This window comes from Sinocyclocheilus anshuiensis, unplaced genomic scaffold (assembly GCF_001515605.1).
Source record: "Sinocyclocheilus anshuiensis isolate Anshui unplaced genomic scaffold, SAMN03320099.WGS_v1.1 scaffold349, whole genome shotgun sequence".
NCBI lineage: Eukaryota > Metazoa > Chordata > Actinopteri > Cypriniformes > Cyprinidae > Sinocyclocheilus > Sinocyclocheilus anshuiensis.
In genome coordinates, this window is record NW_015536459.1 from 5,267 (window position 1) to 11,870 (window position 6,604).

Consider the following 6,604-nt stretch of genomic DNA (forward strand, 5'->3'; position numbering starts at 1 on the left):
TTTAAAAACAACAGTGAAGAACAAGTTAAAAATAAATCTCAGTCTCTCTTAAAAGTGTTACAGCCTCTTCTTCCACTTCCTGAACAAGAACGGTTTGTAAAAAGCTTCTACTTTCCTTTATGAAAGAATAAGCAAACTACAAGTGATGCATATGCATTATAAGACAATTGAACATAATATGAAACTCATAAGAAAACACAATGAAAGCATTTATAACATGAAGCAGAATTATACACAATAATACACCTTTCTGACATTGTTCTTTGGGGAGGAACTCCATCTTTGAGTTGAGCTGAATCTCACAGTAGAATCTGCTGGTTTTGAAGATGAAGATGAACTTTATTCACTGTGAAACTTTAGATAATGTTTCTTTGTCGTGTCACTTGTAATGACTGGTTAGGGCAGATTTATCCAGATGATATTTTATTGCTTGATGTATTATTGTGTCTCATTTGGTGAGGACGCAGCATCAGACCTGAAAGTGCTGATCTGAAGATGATCTACTTACTGTGATTGCTTTTTATATGTCTGTGTAGAGAAGATGAACAATTGAAACACTTCCCACATGCAGTGCAGTGATACGGTTTCTCTCCAGTGTGAATCCTCTCGTGTCTTTTCAGGTGTCCTGACTGACTGAACCTCTTGTCGCAGTGTGAACACTTGTAAGGTTTCTCTCCAGTGTGAATCCTCTCATGCAGTTTTAAATGGCTCGCTGAAGTAAAAGTCTTTTCACACTCAAAGCACATGTACTCTCTCACACCAGTATGTATTTTCTGATGTACTTTCAAACTTTGTAGACATGAAAAACTCTTTCCACACAAATAACATGAATGCGGCTTTTCCTTTGTATGAACTCTCATGTGTTTAATCAGGTATGATGCCCTCAAAAAGGTTTTGTCGCATTGATCACATGTGTACAGCTTCTCTCTAGTGTGGATGTTCATGTGATCCTTAAGGCTTGCTGAATGTGTGAAAAACTTTCCACATTGATCACAAGTGAACGGTTTCTCTCCGGTATGAACTCTCATATGCTCCATAAGGTTTCCTTTTTTGTGCAAAACTCTTCCCGCATTGATCACATGTGTACGGTTTCTCTCCAGTGTGGATCCTCTCATGTGTTTTCAGGATTCCTGACTGATTGAATCTCTTGTTACAGTGTGAACACATACGGTTTCTCTCCAGTATGAACTCTCATGTGAACATTAAGACTATATTTGCTTGTTAAACTCTTTCCACACTGAGTGCAGGTGAGAGATTTCTTGGCTTTTCTTTTTAACATTTTTTTTGTTTGGTTTTAGTTTAGTTTAGAGCTTTACTAATCCCCTTGGGGCAATTAATTCAGACTTTCGTAGTGCTTCACATATACAACACTTAACACACACATACAATCTTGATCCATAACAGAAATTTGAAATCTTTGAACTGTAAAACAAGTTTCTATCAAAAGTGATATTTCAGTATTATTCATGTTTATCGTTTCAGAAAAAAAAACTACAGATAGATTGAGAATTTAAAATAATTGCAATAGCAATATTGGACATTAGATTAAAAATACATTTAAAAAAAGTTTTACATTTCAAATATGTGGATTGTAAAACAAAATATTTATCTAATACTAAAAATATTATATATTTTCTCTCTTTTTTTTTTTTTTTTTAATGGAAAAAAGGATGGCAGACAGAGGCATGAATCCAAGTGCAGGGGTTTAATAAAAAGACCAAAAACCAGAACAGGGAACAAGAAATGCAAGGAACCAGAGTACATCTAACAATTGACAATGAAACACTGGGAAACCAGTGCGTCCGAAAGCTCTAACATGCTGCCTTCGGAGGACTTAGTTTAGTTTAGAGCTTTATTAATCCCCTTGGGGCAATTAATTCAGACTTTCGTGGTGCTTCACATATACTACACTTAACACACACATACATATATTTAAAATACACCAAATACATAAAAAAGGGAAAAAAACAAAAAAACAAAAAACAATTTCATTAATTAAATAAATCATCTAAATCAACTAGATTTATTACATAAACATATTGCTTCAGGCACAAAAGTAAATTTGTACCGGTTTGTGGAACATCTAATTGACCTTAAACATCGCCCAAGGGGCATCCACTCAAAATAATCATTCAAAGGGTGTGTGCAGTCTCCTATAATTTTATGTGCCATCCTCATCACTTGCTGTTCATAATAAAATGTAAGACTTCGCAAGGGAACACCTAAAATTTTTGAGCACATATTAACAATACCTTGCAAACGATTTTTGTTCTTTGTAGACAATAAGGTAGGTGACTTGCAGGCTCCCTCGATAAGCCCCATCTGAAAAGTCCTGAGAATGACTCTCTGTACGTGAAAGGAATTTAGCTTCCTCAGCACAAACAATTTTGATTTGACCTTTTAATAATTGCATCTGTGTTTTGATCAAACTTCAGCCTATTATCAATAATCGTTCCTAAATACTTGTATTCCTCCACTACATGAACCTGTGTGTCATTAATGACCACCCTTTGAGGTGCAAGTGTTTTCCTACTAAAATTGATGATCATCTCTTTCGTTTTTGACACATTCAAATCTAATTTCATCCTATTACACCATAAAATAAAATCATCCAAAATCGGACCATATTCCTGATCTGGCTATGACAGCAAAGACAGAAGTGCAGTGTCGTCTGCATATTTTACCAAATAACTATTATTGTACAAACTCTGACAATCATTTGTATACAATATGAATAGAACAGGAGAAAGTACACAGCCTTCTGGTGAACCTATAGAAATATTTAACATGTCCAATAAGACCCCATTAACTCTAACCCTTTGTTTCCTATCGGTTAAATTCATAATCCATAAAACTAAACCAAAATTTAAATTAAACTGACTAATAAGTTTTTCCCCTAAAATAATAGGTTGCAAAAAATTAAATGCAGACGAAAAGTCCACAAACAAAAGCCGCGCAAAGGCTCCACTATTTTCCAGATGTCGACTGACAGCATTCAACAAAAACAGTTTTGCATCCTCTACGCCTCTTCCAGCGCGATATGCAAACTGCAACGGATCTAAGAGTGGTCCAACAACTGTCATCACATACTTTTTTATCTCTTTTTCAAAAGTCTTCATGACCAAGGAAGTCAAGGCAATAGGACGATAATCATTCAATGATTTCGACTTTGCTTTTTTAGGTATAGGTACAATAATTGAGCTTTTCCACAAATCAGGTACCAACCCTTGATCTAGAGAAGATTGAAAAAGTAAGTGGAGAACTCCACTAAGCTGTTCAGCACAGTGACTCAGTGTTCTACCACATATGCCATCTGGGCCTGGGGCCTTATTAAGCGGTGTAGCCTTCAACTGTTTCAATATATCTAATTGATTCAATTTAAAATTATTAGAAGAACTAGTATTATCTTTAAAAAGTGCCATCTTGTTAATATTATCTATAAAAAGTGCCATCTCATCACCTACAGCAGATGTATCAAAACGAGAAAAAAATTAATTATACTTATTAGATAGAAGAAAATTAGCATCATAATTCTCCATAGGCATTTGTTGATTTGATACCCATGTACTTACTTCAGCCATACTCTTAATTCCTTTCCAGGCAGCTTTAAGATTACCTTGCATAAACACACCCTCAATCTTATTTTTATAATTATTTTTAGCAGTTTTTATTGCCCTTTTAACGTCCCTGTTTATCTGTTTTTTCCTCCTCATTAGTTCCTGAGAGAAATACTCTCTTCTTCATATTCAGTATACCTTTTAACTCCTTCGTAACCCAAGGTTTATTATTGGGATACAAAGTGATCTTTTTTGTAGGTATGACAGAATCAACACAGAAAGTAATATAGTTAGAAACGGTGTGCACCTGTTCATTAAGGTTATCCCTTTTAACTGTAGAATGCTATTGCTTCGTTCCAAAAAAAAACATAATGCCATATGGCAGGGAGGCAGCAATGTGCTACACTACTAAGGAGTGGTATTTGTACTGCATAAATTTGCTGCATTTTGCTCAACAAATCAGTCCTTTATGACATAGTGAGGCAGCTTACTAGGTTTTGGAACAGTGTTGATGTCTTTGCAGATGCACTGAACATTATACCCATCCTCCCACTTTACACATGTAAGCATTTATGTAAGTGAATCAGAACAGACCAGAGCGTTACAAATACAGTATATGCATTTGTTTTGTCTGTCTTTCTACAGTTAACATTGCTATCCATATTTTTTTCCCCATTCTGCCCTCTGTATTAACATGTAAGATGACATCTGTATAGAAATATAGAAAATAATATATTGTAAATTATTCCAAATATAAATAACAGTAAGAATAAAAAGCGAAAACACAGAAATTTGATGACACCCATCTTCATTAACAACTACAGGTAAATAACTGCACTAGAGCATATAATATCTAAATATAGTTTGATTTTCTAATAACTACATTCAGAGCAATAAAACAATAAAATTATTAGCATGTTGTAGTTTTAAATCTGCAGAAACTGAAACTTTAAACAGAAAAAGTACCACGACACAAACTTGTAATGTTTCCAGAGTCTACAGTATATTCAAATATATTGTAAATTATTCCAAATATAAATAACAGTAAGAATAAAAGAAGCATAAACAAGACATTTGATGACACCTATCTTCATTAACAAGTACAGGTAAATAACTACACTAGAGCACATAATATCAAAATATAGTTTGATTTTCCAATAAAATCAATAAAACTATTAACATGTTGTAGTTTTATATGAGCAGTAACTGAAACTTTAAACAGAAAAAGTACCATGACACAAACTTGTAATGTTTCCAGAGTCTATATTAAATATCTGTTCATACAAAGTTAGTTGGCTAAAGTTAGTCTTAGGTCTGATATTCGTCAGATATTATTTCCCCTGCTCCTTATATAGAGCCGATAGTCTTACAAAGATTTCAGTGCCACAATTAGTTTTAACAATTGTATGTCGACATGAAACGTTCAATCAAAACAGCCAAAGCGCATTACAGCTGGATATTTATACCATTCACAGAGAATGGTATAAATATCTAAAAACATGACACAGTGCTCAGAAAAGGTTTCTAAAGGCTGATTTATACTTCTGCCTTGTATATTGTCACATAAACATAATGTGTAAAGTGTATTTTTCAATTGTTTAAATATGTGAAATACCATGAACTGCTCACCTCTCCTCTGAAGACTCACTGCGTCTGAAAGCTTTGATGACTCTTTGATCAAGGTTCCTCCCGAAAATGATTTCAGACAGACTCCTGAGGCAGAATAACGCTTTAATGATCTACAACAAGAGTTTTGCTGATAACGAAGTGAATATTTAATTACTACTGTCGTGGAAAAAGTCTAAATCTGTTGTTAAATGTGAGACCGAGAGTGAAACACACATAAGCTCTGTAGTGAGAAAGAAAGAAATCAGGTCAGTACAGTCTCTTCTATACTGATAAAGACTGTCCGAGGATCTTAACCTTCAACAGTATCTTCTCAGATTAGCTCTAACCGCTCATAGCTGTTGCCCTGTTAGAGGAAAGCTGACAGAAGATTTAGCCACAAAAACAGAGAAAATACTGAAGGCCAACACCTGTGCAAAAAGAACATATGGAAAATACAGAAAAAATACAAATTTCTCACTAGAAATGAAATCTAACATGGAAAAAGTTGGTCAAAAACCTACATTTATATCTACACACAAACTGTCTAAACTGGCGTCCACTTTTTTATTTCTTAGCTCAGCTAAAACGTTGGTATTTTTGCTGCTTCCTATTTTGCACCATTTGATCCTGATGATTGATCCAGAGATAAACATAAGAAACGAGTCCAGAAAGCTCAGTGTAGATGTCAGCCAGACGTGTGTCCTCATGTCAGCTCATGAGCATCTCAGCTCACTTTGAACTAAAATCAGGATTCTGCTGACTCTATATGAACGTTAGACACAGTATCTGAACTGATTCTGCTCAGGTGTTTCTACACACCTCAGATTGAGGTTTCTATCACATCGGCTCAATGTCTCCATCAGCTGGTGTTTATCTTTGGACTGAAGAAAGCTTATGGAGGATGTCAGCAGGATCTTCTCTTCACTCATTCCTGAAGACAACACCTTCCAGATGCAGGTATGGGAGTAGGAGTATGGCATCTGCACAGGTGAGCTTGTTCTGCAGGAGAACATCCTTCAGTTTCTCTCCTGAATGCTGAGTTTCTCATAAGATCTCCAGTGTGGAGCAGCATCTCTTTCACATGATGGATGCTCTGCTGCAGCGCTCAGACCTGCTGGTGAAGGATGAAGCTCTGGAGAGATGATCCGAGACAGAGGTGATGAAATGAATTCAGAACAACAGAATCACATCTGCTTCCTCTTGATCCCAGTGGATGAACTGTGTGAAATACAGTTTTCCTCAAGCATTCTCCATCAGAGGCTTGAGAAACTCTACCTCACTGATCTGCTCAGAGGTTTTCAGTTCAACACTCTGCTCTTCTCTAAGATCAGGAATCAAATGGATGACATGAGTAATGAGTATCTGAGAGGTCAAGTAAATACTTACAGCGGATCTAAATATTTATAATTAATTATAACTAGTTATGATTAATTATTCCT